Source organism: Neolamprologus multifasciatus, chromosome 16 (genome assembly GCF_963576455.1).
Source record: "Neolamprologus multifasciatus chromosome 16, fNeoMul1.2, whole genome shotgun sequence".
NCBI lineage: Eukaryota > Metazoa > Chordata > Actinopteri > Cichliformes > Cichlidae > Neolamprologus > Neolamprologus multifasciatus.
The window spans coordinates 9,816,707-9,830,757 of NC_140454.1; positions in this window are offsets into that span (position 1 = coordinate 9,816,707).

Consider the following 14,051-nt stretch of genomic DNA (forward strand, 5'->3'; position numbering starts at 1 on the left):
CTACTTGTTCTCCCAGTGGCATTGCTAAATAGTTTGCACATTCTAAGCTTGAAATCAGAAACTATACATTTATTTGTCAAAGCTTGGTGTGACAATAAAGCTTTTTCATGTGCTCTAGTTTTGTTTTCGTTTTGATTAATGTCTTAATGGTGAGAACACATCCGTGTATCAGCACGCAGAGTATCGTTTCACATTGCTGAAGTGTTGTATTACAGGTATTGCAGGTAAAGTCTGCCAGTTTTCCGAAAAGGAAATTAACATATTTTTTTTGGCAGAAACATGCAGCCATTATGCTCTTTACTCGTGTTGTAAAATGTTTTTTGTCTTAAATAATTAGAATTAGCATGAGAACTTTAATTTCAATGTTATTTTATCTGAAGGGGGGGTCCCTGCAATTTCCACCCTCTATTTGTTAACTTCAACAGCTTGTGGTACCAAAAAAAAGGAAAACCCACTTTAATAGAAGTAATTCCTCAATAACCACACTGCAAACAATCTTTGACCAGATATCCTTCCTGTATATCTGAGCTTGGGACCAGCACTAGCAGTTTGCTAGCAGGAGTCCGCTCGTGTCTCTTCCAGGTGTTGAACTGGGGATTGTTTAAACCTAAGTTGAATACATTAACCACTGCGCCACAGAACCTTTTTTGTTTTTCCAAGCTGCAACTAATCATTTAAAATCAAAAAACAATCTCACTGTCAGCAAAGCACCTTACCAATTTGTTTCAAGCACTTGGATGAAAAGCATTTCTTGGATGCTGATTAAGGGTGAGTTTCTCTCTGATGACAACCTTTACTGCTGTTAAACTGCACCTTCCTCCAGACCTAATATAAAGGTGTCACTTTACTAGGCGAGGCAGCTCTCCTCCTCATCATTATCTGTGCGGCATGTCTCAAAGAAAACAGAAGGGCTGTGTATCTATTGAATGATGGCTTCAATAACAGTTCATGGTTATGCCTGGATACAGCAGCACAAAACAACCATTGTTGCTGTGTGATTAGATTGTACCACACACACACACATTGGGTAATGTTTGGTACAATGGCCAGAGCCTGTCAGGATACAGCTCTCTTAGCAGCAGATGAATGGAGATGTCTGTCTGACACAGAGGAAGAAAAAAGACGAAAGAGAGAGGGAGGAGGGAAGGTGGGAATACCTAATTGCAGGCTTTATCGTGATAGATAGGGAGAGGAATGCGTCTGACAAGCACATCTTTGATCTCTTGAGTGTTGGCAAGCCTACCGACAGACAACAAGAGGCTCTTAGACCAACCATAGAAACATATGGGCTGCTCAGCTTGTGGGTGACCTGACTGAGTGATGTCATTTCCAGGAGGTTTCTTGAAATTAGGGAATAACTGTATGGGGGTAAAGAAAAAAGAGAAGGCATACTGAGAAAGACAGCATCCTTCCTATATTAGAAGTGACATTGCCTTTCTATCACTCCTAATATTTCAGATCATCAAACAAATTTCAATATTAGACAAAAATAAGGTGATTAAACACAAAATGCAGCTGTCAAATTATGATTGTATTTATTAGGGCAAAAAAAAGCAATCCAAACCTACCTAGTCCTATGTGAAAAACTTATTGCCCTATAAGCCTAATGGGTGGTTGTGCCACCCTTTGCATCAATGACTGCAGTCTGAAAAAGAACTCTTTCATATCCTTTTGGAGGAATTTTGGCTCATTGGAACATGAAATTTCAAAGGATCTCAATATGACTTAAGTCTTAAGTTTTTGTTATGCAGGTCTCACTACCATCTTGTGAACCTTCCCTTTCACTCTTGTTGCTATCCCTCTGTCACATATCAGCCCTAACACTTGTCTCCACCTACTCCACCCTGCCTGCGTTCTCTTCTGCACCTCTCGTGTGCACTGCCCGTTGTCCCCTGTAATTTAAACTCATCTACCTTAAGGCCCTCTGCTCTTTACAACTTCACTTTCCTACCTGCCTCCCTCTCATTCTTTCACATGTATTTTTTTTCATTCCTCTGCTCTCCTCCACCTCCTCCCTACTCTCACTACAGATCACAATACCATCTGCAAACATCATAGTCCACGAAGACTCCTGCCTGAACTCATTAGCCAGCCTGTCCATCACCATCACAAGCAAGAAGGAGCTCAGAGGCGATCCCTGATGTGATCCCACCCCATCTTGTACATAAACGGCTTCATCAACATACTTCATCAACACTTTTTAGCGAAGTATCTGTTCATTCGTTACATTTAAATTGACCTTACAGGTGTTTGTCATGATTTGTTTTGCTAATCATTACGCATTAGCATTAGTTTGGGCAATCTATTTTTTAACAACTCTTTCAGCCATTTATCTATGCCTGCATGTTTTTAATGCAGTCTGTGTCTGGGATGCCTGATTTTACTTCATGAATAAGTCAAGATGAATTAATCCATAGATTTTTTAAAAATGAATTTAACAGTACAAAAACCCATGTAGACTAACACCACCATTTCACAGTATGCCTATTAATATTATCCTACTTATAACATTTTAAACCCTTTCTTTCTCTTCTTGACGGTGGAAGCTATAGAAATGTTATCGGTTTATGTACTGGATATGTGAGAAAGCAACACCATGGTTAGGTGACACACATTATTCTTACGTACAATGCGTCAGTTTAAGGTGACCACATGCAGCTGGGATGAAACTTGGTTACGGATAAGACTCATGCTAAAACATGACCACAAAAACCTCAATCATAGATTGCAACACAGATGAGGCCACAGGAATGTCACTCTGACACAAAAGCAGAAAATCAGATGCTTTTATTAATCAGTTCTGAGAAGTGCACACACACACACACACACACACGCACTATGCAATATGTATAGCAGTTACTGTGTAGAATATAATCACTCAGCAATGTAGGGAGACAGACAGGAGCCCAGTACCATAATACCCTCTGTCTGTTCCACAGTAGTGTGGGCTGATGTCTGACACACACACAGTCTCTGACATCATATAGGCAGGGTTCTGGCTGGGTGCATCCTCTCGGGTTCCCCCCACTGTGTCGACACTGACATCACTTCCCTCTCAACAGCAACAAACGGCTGGGTTGTTGGGAGAGTCCACTGGATGAGGGGAGAGGAGGGGGTACGTTTGACTCAGACCCATGGAATCCATGATATACTGTACTAGGCTTTGTGCTGGAAAGGGGAAAACCAGCTACATCATCTAGTCTTTTGTTTACTTCAGTCTTTTTTCTTCTTGATGCATCTGCTCTTTCTTTCATCACCATGGACTAATAGGTGTGCTTGCCTAATGGGCCAAGAAGCTGAATCACTGAGGTGATCTAAGGTCACGCTGGAGAGCAATGAGGCATTACAACAGTTTCTGACACGATAATTCAGAAATTAATTTTCTCCTGGATCGTGAGATCAATTGTTTTTAGGCGGAGGTTGCAGTCTTGCCATCCAAAAAGCTCAGAATCCAAGTGTAATACTGAAAATGTTTATGGATTGGAAGATGTAATCATTTGGATCTTATTGCAGCTTTTCTACTGGATGTCTGAAAGAGGGCCATTCAAACTATTTACATTGCACACCACTTGCTTGCACCTGTCTACATACAGCCACCACCTGTATTAGAATTAATATATTTTCTTATACTTTAACACCTGCTTTATGGTGGGCAATGAGCTTCTTCTCATTGTTTATTATTGTTTGAACTGATTTTGAAGAAGATGTAGTAAAGTATTAGTTTTTCACAATTATTTTGACTCAGATAGCAAATACTTCACTTATTTCAGTGTTTTCCATCTACAACCTGTGATTCAGTAGCTTGTTGAACCACCTGTAGCAGCAGAAACTTGAAGTAATCACTTTCTGCATGACTCTCATATTGCTGTGGAGGAATTTTGCTGCTGTGCTTGGGATCATTGTCCTGTTGCATGACCTAATTTTGGTGAAGCTTTAGCTGCTTCAGCTCTGTTATACAGATGCGTTCATGGTCAACTCAGTGCCTGCTAGGTTCCCAGTCGCTGCAAAAACAAGCCCAAATCTGGACCTCTCCACCACCGTGCTTCACAGTTGTTGTGCTGATATATTGTATTTAGTTTCCTCCAGACAATGTGTACTATGGCCAAACATCTCCATTCTGACCTGCAAACTGGCAAACCATCTGATTTTGATAAGCTAATTGAGTGCATTTGATTATTGTGTAGTGATAACACGTTAGACTTACATGAAAAATCCAGAAACTGTCATTCTGAGACACAACCTAAACCTTGCCTCAGCGGGAACAAGCCACCCTACAGTCCCATAATGACTTTCCTATAATGGGAAAGTTGTGTCAGAGAGAGCATAATAACCACAGGGATCTATCTGCTCTGGTGACCCCGTCGGAAACCTCTTTAAGAGGGTAATATCATTTTCTAATTTTATGAAATACCTACATCTTCACAGGGTGACCTAAAAGGATCCTGTGCAAGAAAGCAACATGGCACAGCAGTGGTAACTCTATAAATTATTCATGACTTGATGCAGAGACGGTATCCTGCTGGTGTATCACAGTCTTTACTTTTCAGCACAGTCACAGTTTTATAGTTAAATCACACTCAGGTCGAATTTTGCTTTCACAGCTGTGGGAACATTTTGATTTTGTTGTTTTATCCATTTAAAATATTAAAAAAGGTTCAGAGATTTTTTTTACTGCAAAACTCCAACACCTCCCCCATGCACACACACCACTCCCAGCCCCCACCGTCTGACTCCCATTGATAAATGAAACTTGGCAGCCTTGTAAACATATTGGATATCCTGCTGTGATGTTTTTGCTGATGTCATGGTAACACAAATTGCGGCAGACCTCTTTAATCCTTTTGACTTTATGACTAAGGTCACAACTAATGAAAGATCCCATGCTGTCACTGCCAGGGAGTTGGAAATGTTCATTTTTCAAAACGTGAGCACAACACTACCCATGACATTTCCCTGCTATTGTCTGCTTATTTCCAGGAGTGACCACACAGTGATGCTGTAACTATGAGTGTGTGTGTGTGCATAAGCTGGACAATAACTCAGGCACATCAACTCCCAGGGCACCTCAGACCCTGGCACAATGAAAACAATCAGCGTGGGAGCGAAGGGATGGAGACAATTATGAAAGCGAGAGGGGGGGAACAGCGAGAGATAAGGGTTTATGTCAGAAGGAACAGCTGAATCATGTGTGAATTGAGTGTTTATCTGAAAATGAGCAGACAGAGCAGACCTTGGGTGGAGGGGAAATATCATAGTCAAGAGGGGCCGCTGGTGTTTCCCAAACCGATAGCTCTGTTTTGACTCGTTGAAGATTGAAAACAGCCGTTGGAGCTCTGTGTGGACCTGGTAACATGGTAAATAAAATTAGATATTATCTGTGAAGACGAGTAGTAAGTCTGTCTGACTCATAAAAACAACAAATACCTCACAACTGCACACGCACACTACACATCGTTGTTCCCACTTTGGAGGAAAGGAAAACAGCAGGAGCAGGTTTTCAGTGTTTAATCTAAGAGGTGTTGCTTCATCTGCTTTTGTGTCTCTCCTCATCTTCTGTCAGTTCACACCCACTGCTGTGTTGACTCAGTAGTGAGCACAAGTTCAGCTTTAAAAGACAACACACGAATGAGGAAACATCTTGACAAATCATATCTTCCTTCCTGATGGCCTCGGGAAGTTCCGAATACACACCTTACCCTGGAGATAACAGTTTGGTGTGGCTTATTTGGGCAAAGCTGAGCCACTCTGATGACCACAGAGAGGAAGTGAAGGTCAAGTCTTGCAAAAGCCTTGCAAAATGGCCAAATGAATAAAAGTTGTTTCATGCTGATGTCACGGCTGGTGCACATCGGTGCTTTTCCTCTTCCCCCATTGTCTTCCTCCACCCCTTCTGAGCTTAACTCGACTGCAGCCAGACTGGCTGTTGATCTTTTATTGTGTTGGATTGAATGCTTTGCAAGAGAGATGTGGTTTGGAGATCAAGAAAGTTCTAGCGAACATCCAAAATGTCAGTTTTGCTGTTTATGCTTCATTTTTGCATTACTTTTTACCGTCTTCAACAATTTATTCATTGATTAAAGCTGTCAGCAGCTTAGCCACAAGCTATGGTAACTGATTTAACTTTCTTTCTTCTTCTTCTTTTTTTTTTTTTTTTACATTTAGTTCACTTTTTCAACCACTTTCACTTCTTGCTTCAAATGACAGCCTTTATTAAAACGAAACAAAACCGGTCACTTATTACAATAACAGGTAACTTACACGTCTTGTTAGCAACTCTTTGTTACTCTTTAGTTAGTAAGTGGGCCGGAATGATTCAGCATCTTTGGCATCTGTAATTAATACAAGTACAAAGTACTTGTATTAATTACAATATCTCAAATATCTCAAAATGTTTTATATCAATAAATTTTAGTTATGGAGGGAGGTCTATGCTAAATATCAAATGCAACAATTCAACTATTATCACTAACTAGCTGCCAAAATTATTGGCAGTTACATGAAAGTTTGCAAAAACAGGAAATCTCATTATGATAATTCAATGAACTGTGAGAAATCAATGGAAATCACAAAGAAATTTATGTTAAACAACTTCTATTCACACAACAGCGTAGATCTGAAACACAAATTTATAAATTCCTCCATAGACAGTGAAGTAACTGCTGCAAGATTATTCAAATGTGCAAAATGACAGACACTTATTTAGCAATATAGCACTGAGACTCAGACTGATTGCAGCATGTTGGCAATCTGGCTCTGTTCATAAATTAGACTGCAAACTCTTGTCAATCTGTCTGAGAGTGATTGCAGTCAGTGTGAGTCCTACCATGATTGTTTTAATACCTTCCCACTGAAACTAAAAGTGGTTGCTGCAACTACTGGCAATAGACTGGAGAAAGATGGAAGAAATATAGGGCAAAAGAAGAGCCTGCTCTTAATTTTCAAATTTCAGGTCGGGACAGCAAATTCCCTTTTATCATTACAGATCTAGACAAAGCTTACAATGAGTTATATCATTAATCAGACTGTAGATCTGTAATGATATCTTGTTGAAGTTACTAATTTATAAGATACTCACATACCAAATGGTGATGATGATTTAAAGGCTGTGTGAGAGTACTGGACAGTATAAACATATGCTAGCTATGGAATTATAACATTTCCAGTATTATGGAAAAGTTTACATTAATGGACTCATTTGGCTTAGTACAGGATGGGCTCACTGTCAGTTTAGGTCAAAGATAATGATCATCAGTTTAGATTCTTTAGCATCGCTTGCCAAATTCCTAAATGACTGGGCTTGGTTGGAAAGCAGCCATGGCAGTAGGCTATAAGTCATGTAACATCAGCTAATATGTTTTAGAATTAAGCTGGCCAAATACTCAAAGCCTTGTAGTCCCTGTCCAATATGAAACAAATCTACCAAGTCAACAAACCAGTTTTGGGAGATATTTAGAACTGAGTCATTTTTCCATGCTACACAGCTCCACTAGATCCCATTGTTCCCACACTCCCACTCTTTATCAGCTTATACTAACCACCTGACTAAATTATAATAATAAGCATAATAGTTAATGCTTATCATGGCAGGTTAGACAGTTCTCTAGCTAGCATTACCGTTAAGTATACCAACATGACTAGACATTTAAATAAAGAAACCACCTTACCTTAAGGGCTAACATTAATAAAATACTGGCTAATGTTATACAGGAATATTACATTGCATTAACTGTGAAGATCAAATTTAAGCTTATGAGCTTAGAGCTCATTACCTGATGTTAAATAGTGGAATCACATTTTATTTTTTATCTAAGTTTTATACTCACCAGCTATGTTGTTAGCTACCTCAGTTCACATGACAGCAACTCAATGCATCTAGGCATGAAGACATGGTCAAGATGACCTGTGGAAGATCAACTCGAGCATCAGAATGTGGAAGAAAAGTGTTGTGCCCATACAAGACAAGCTGGTCTGAGCATTTCAGAAACTTGTAGTAAAAAGTGCTCAGTTAGAGTAAAAAAGTACTGCTTAAACTGACCCACAACTAAAGAAATATCAGAGTCTGAGGCTGGCAGTAGTGGTGCAATAGTGTGGTTAATATTTTTTTGGCAGACTTAGTACCAGTTGGGTAATGTTTAAATGCCACAACCACCTTAGCAGTTTCTGCCCATATCCACTTCTTTATGACCACAGTGTACCCACCTTCTAATGGCTGCTTCCAGCTGCATAACATCAATTATGCCACTCAAATCATCTCAAACTGGTTTCTTGAGTCCACCATCCTCAGATGGCCTCCACAGTCACCATAATCGCAATCCAACAGAACTCCTTTGGGCTGTGGTGGAATAGGAGATACATATCACGGATGTGTAGGTGTTTTATTAATCTTAACTAACTACTGCACCCATTTATCTACCATATTTATTTAATTATTCTGATCAATTGTTGCATTTTGCTAACTAGAAAGTGCTTCTGTCTTTTATTGAAATTCAATGTAACCATACCTGATAAATACAAGCTAATCTTTATGGCAATCAAAAATCATGACCAGTGCCGTTTCTTTTTGTATTTTCACTGGAAAATACTCCACTGGTATCTCTGTTTAGAAAAGAAAACTGTTGACATTTAAGACTGAGAGCTGGGATGAAAGATGGAGGCAGGGCAGGAAAGTGGAAGCAGCTCAGGATGAAAGCATTTAGGAGTGCTAGTGTCTGTATCATAGATAATTACTGGTCTTTGAAAATCATATTGGCATTGGCTTTCCGCTCCTGACAAAGCATGAAGGCTCCATCTGGGTTTTTCTGTCCTTATGAATTTTTGTTGATTCTAGGGGAGGTTTGTTTCACAGACCGGTTTGTTTTCTCTTGTTACACATTTGCAGTGGCAAAAAAGTAGCGTATTACACTCTGCTCATTACTTTTCCTAAAAGTAATGTAGTATGTTATTTAATTACTTCCAGGAGAAATTAATTTTTGACATTGCTTGATACATTACTTTTTCAGTCCATAACATGATCTGAATTGCACTGTCACAACTGTCTGCTGTTGGTACCCTTTGGAACATATTTATAATAACTATAACTGCTTCATTCATGAAATACTTTAAAATAAATAACACTTTGCTGTGCATTGATCTGTGCTGCAGATTCTGACAGTGTCGCTTGTCATTTTAGTGTTTCCCTCCACACAGTGCAGAAGTGCCTGCTCTTATAGTCTGCTAAGTCTTTACCCCGACTCTCCCACACTCCCCAGCCCACTCACATCAACTGAAACAGGATCTGCCTAATGGTTTGGAATATCCCTGTTTGGGCTGATCATCACTCCAATTTTCTTTTCAAATATGTAGTTTTGATAAAACCACAGCCTGGTGTGATGTGAGGGCCGGGGTGGGGGAGGGGGGTGTAAACACTGGGGTTGCTATGGAGGCGGCAGCCCAAGAAGTTCTTGAGCTACGAGCAAAGCAATCAGAAAGGCAATGTGTGTGTGTTTTATTGCAGACTTGGAGTGACCTTCTTACCACAGAGGATGTGGGAGTGAGGGGAAAGAGACAATTCTTTGCTCTTCATGTGTCTTAAAGAGCAGTCTCTCAATCAGATAAAAGAGCCCAAAAAATAAACAGTAGAAAAATCCAGCCTTGTTCTATCCTCAGGGTTCAGGGTCTCTCTAAAGTCTGAATGACCTTGAGAAGATAAGTTGTTGTCAATCAAATCCTACTACAACAGCTGTGCTCAGGATGCGTGCCATCAAATATTTATGCCAGGCAGCAGTGCAACCATTTCCTCATGTCTGGCTTCTCTAGTTTATGCATTTCTACCCTTCTGGTTTGAAAAACAGGCTGAATCCAGTGGAATCATTCTGGTTGCTTTGAAGTTGAAATAGCAATGGGCAGAACCATATTGACCAGACCCTGCTCACAGTGACTCCACAGTCCTGCACTTTATGAACCCTGCACTTTAACCCATGACCCTTCCCTCCAATGGGATAAGTTGTCGACGTCACAGTTTCACAAAAAAGTCTGAGGTTGCAGAGTTCAGTATCATAGTGAGTATACAGACACGTTTTACTAGTAATGCACTTAAAACCAGAGATTATGAGTTGCTCATAACAATGTAAGAGTTGGCCGGTGGCAAAGGTAAACACCCCGTCTCAAGTTTTATCTTTGCATGCAGTTATATTGGCACTTTTGGGTTTCTCTTTCTCTTCCTCTCTTTGTCTCTCATTCATATTTCATCTCATTTTTCTTCTTCTTTGTAGCAGCTACGGGGCTTTTGGTCGTCTTTCATCATCTGAAAGAGCATCCAAATCCACTCTGTGGCTGTAGGCTTACATAGCAAAACACAGGGGTATGGATATCACTCAAACACACATTCATGCATGTGCACGCGCACTTGAGAACCAAGTGTGGGCTTACAGTCCAAACAAACACACGTTAACCTGAATACTGCTGTTTCTCTACTGCAGCGGTGAGCTCGTGACTCCTGGAGGAAATTGCTGAGGGCACAGGAAACCCACAGCTAAACACAGGTTCTCACGGTGTATTAATGAGCCCCTGACTGAGAGATGAGCACTTTATACCACAAAGCCGATACCAAGAGCAGTCGACGGCCAGCCAAGTGTGGGAAGTTGCTGGAGCCCTGACACAGGGTTCGAAAGGTCTCGTAGGTGAAGTCTACGTCGTTGCTGGTTTTGCTCTGACGCAGCACCAGGAGAAACTCCAGTCCTTGTGCTACATTTCAGAAGCAAAACATCAACAGAGGCAGTTCTATACAAGCATCGTAAAAACAAGAGTAATAGTAAGAGAGGGGGGAATGTGGTTACACTACAACATAACCAAAATCATGTGTGTGGTTTTATGAAGTCAATAATGATGGAGTATTAAATGATTGTAGCGCCATGGTTTGATGGTTTGAGCGTGGGGGGGTGAAGGGAACATGGGGGTGTGTGGGCACATATGAAAAAGCCAGCCTTCTCCCATGAACTCCTCTGGCACCCAGAACTTGGATTTCGCAAACGCGTCCAACCTACTACAACCACCCCTTCCCTTCTATTGTCACTACTGGTGCCTAAAATAACTCATGTTCCTAAAGGAGGCTCGTTTTCTGCTGGGTTTTCAAATACTACAGTGTTGTTCTGCTGGCACTAGGAAAACAGGAGAGGTTAGGGAGGTCACCCTCTGGGCTAACAGGACCCACTGCCATGTTTAGATGCTGCAACAACCACGATATATAACCACTGGACAGTCTGTGGACACACAGCCTTAATGAGGTGGTCCAACCGTAGCATATAACATTATCCCATTGTGCATGTTTTTAGAGAACGCTGGTGCAAGTGGATTATAATAGACCATGAAGAGGAATTAATAGTATTCTCATATTTTTTTTTAGATGCATAGCTAAAGTGACATTGCTTGGCATTTCCACAGCTAGACGATGCGCAAACTGTAGAATCACTTTTTCAGTCACTGAAAGCTGCAGTAATCAACACTGAGTGTTAGAAGTGTATCATAAACTATGTTTAATGGTAGAAGTGGATGCTCGGAAAGGAAAAAATAGGAGAGTAATTTGCCAGTTAATGTTTGGGTTTTAGGCCTATAGTGCTCGTGTTGTGATTCATTCCTCCAATGCTTATCGAGTTACCAGCTTGAATTAGCTTTTTTAGGAAAAAAAGCTTTGACAAAGTAACATGTCCAGAGCTAAGTTAGTAACAGGCGGGTAAATAGAGTGGTACATGTAATAGCTAGGTAGACAAATATTACCCTCTGAGTTTTTGAAACCAAAACAGAGCTAATATTGGCCTTTCATTCATTGGGTGGTCAGAAACAGGACCCAAAGTAAATGTTAGCATTCATCTGTCACTGCTAGATATGGAATATATGTTGTAAATGTGGTCTGCAAAGCAAGTGTCACAGTCACTGTGTGGCTAAAAATTGATTAATATAGCTTTAAATAAATAGTTTGACATTTTAGAACTTGTGTTTACTCTCTTTCTTCAACACCACTATGTCTTGCTGTGAAAAAGCAATTGCCCGACTCCTGTTTTTTTTCTTCTTCTTTGTCTGGCACACACAAATGTTTCAGATAATTAAACAAAGTTTAATATTAGACAAAAATAATCCGAGTAAATACAAAATGTAGATTATAAAAGCTGATGTCATTTATTAGGGGAAAGAAGCTATCTAAACTCACCTAGCCCTGTGTGAGAAAGTAATTGCCCCATAAACCTAATAAGTGGTTGTATCACCCTTGGCAGCAAGAACTATAATCAAATATTTATGGTAACTGTAAATTTGTCATTCTTCTTTGCAAAATTGTTTCTAATTTAACAGCAAAACAACCCCAGACCATCACACTACCACCACCATGTTTGACTGTCCATCTTCCAGATCTTAAAGATGTTTTTTCACCTCAGGATTCTTCCATGGACGTCATTTTTGCCCAGTGTCTTTCTTATTGTTGAATCATGAATATGAACATGAGGCCTACAGTTCTTTAGATGTTCTTTTGTGACCTCTTGGATGAATCTGCTCTAGGTGGGCACTCGAAAAATAATTTTTTTTGGACTCTTCTGGCAGATGTGAGAGTGCTAATAATCATCTAACCTGAAGAAAAATCATTACAAATTTGACGAGCTAGATATACAAAAGAGAAGAAAAATTCCATCCATCCATCTTCATCCACTTTATCCGAGGCCGGGTCGCGGGGGCAGCAGCCTAAGCAGAGAGGCCCAAACCTCCCTCTCCCCAGCCACCTCCTCCAGCTTATCCGGGGAACACCACGGCGTTCCCAGGCCAGCGTGTCCTAGATATAATCTCTCCAGCGTGTCCTGGGTCTGCCCCGGGGCCTCCTCCCGGTGGGACATGCCCGGAACACCTCACCTAGGAGGCGCCCAGGAGGCATCCTTGTCAGATGCCCGAACCACCTCAGCTGGCTCCTTTCGATGTGGAGCAGCAGCGGCTCTACTCTGAGCCCCTCCCAGATGGCTGAACTTCCCACCCTATCTCTAAGGGGGAGGCCAGCCGCCCTTCAGAGGAAGCTCATTTCTGCCGCTTGTATCCACGATCTCGTTCTTTCGGTCACTACCCACAGCTCGTGGCCATAGGTGAGGGTAGGGACGTAGATCGACCGGTAAATTGAGAGCTTCGCTTTTGCATTCAGCTCCCTCTTCACCACAACGGACCGGTGCAGCGTCCGCATTACCGCAGCCCCAATCCGTCTGTCGATCTCCGGCTCCCTTCTCCCATCACTCGCGAACAAGACCCCAAGATACTTGAACTCCTCCACTTGGGGCAGGAACTCATCCCCGACCCAGAGTGGGCACTCCACCCTTTTCCGGCTGAGAACCATGACCTCAGATTTGGAGGTGCTTCACACTCGGCTGCGAACCGTTCCAGTGCGAGCTGGAGGCCCTCACCCGATGAAGCCAACAGAACCACATCATCCGCAAAACAGCAGAGATGAGATTCTGAGGCCACCAAAGTGAAAGCCCTCCACCACTTGGCTGCGCCTAGTGAGAAGAAAAATTATACATACAAATTATACATCAAAGTTCAGCGCAATTACAGCAATCTAACTTCACCATCAGGAAGGAGAATATTTTCAAAAGTCATGACAGAAACACGTATCAACTACTAGCTGAAAAAGAATTGCTTCATTTACGTCATTTGACAAACAGCTGTAAATTGCGACCTTTGTTGTATCAATGGTGATAGTGTAGAAAGCTTTTGTTTACTGTTCAAAACGCTGGATTGTTATAGGAGGTGCACATAATTAAAAGGCTGAACACTGATTCCCTTCATACAACTGTGGTAAGTGTCACAGTACCTGAATGGTGAGAGGAAATTTGAAATATGTTTGTTCATGTAGGAAGGCCTATTATGGATATTTGTGGTCAGACTTATGAATCACTATGACACTGTGTTTTTGTATTAGTTATTCCACTGCTGCAATAGTGGAAATCCAGACTTGCTGTCATCCGTCTTCTGTGTCCAATTAATTTTCAGAAAAATTCTACATTTTTTAAACAAGCTTTTTAGATAAAACAAATCATTTTACTAAG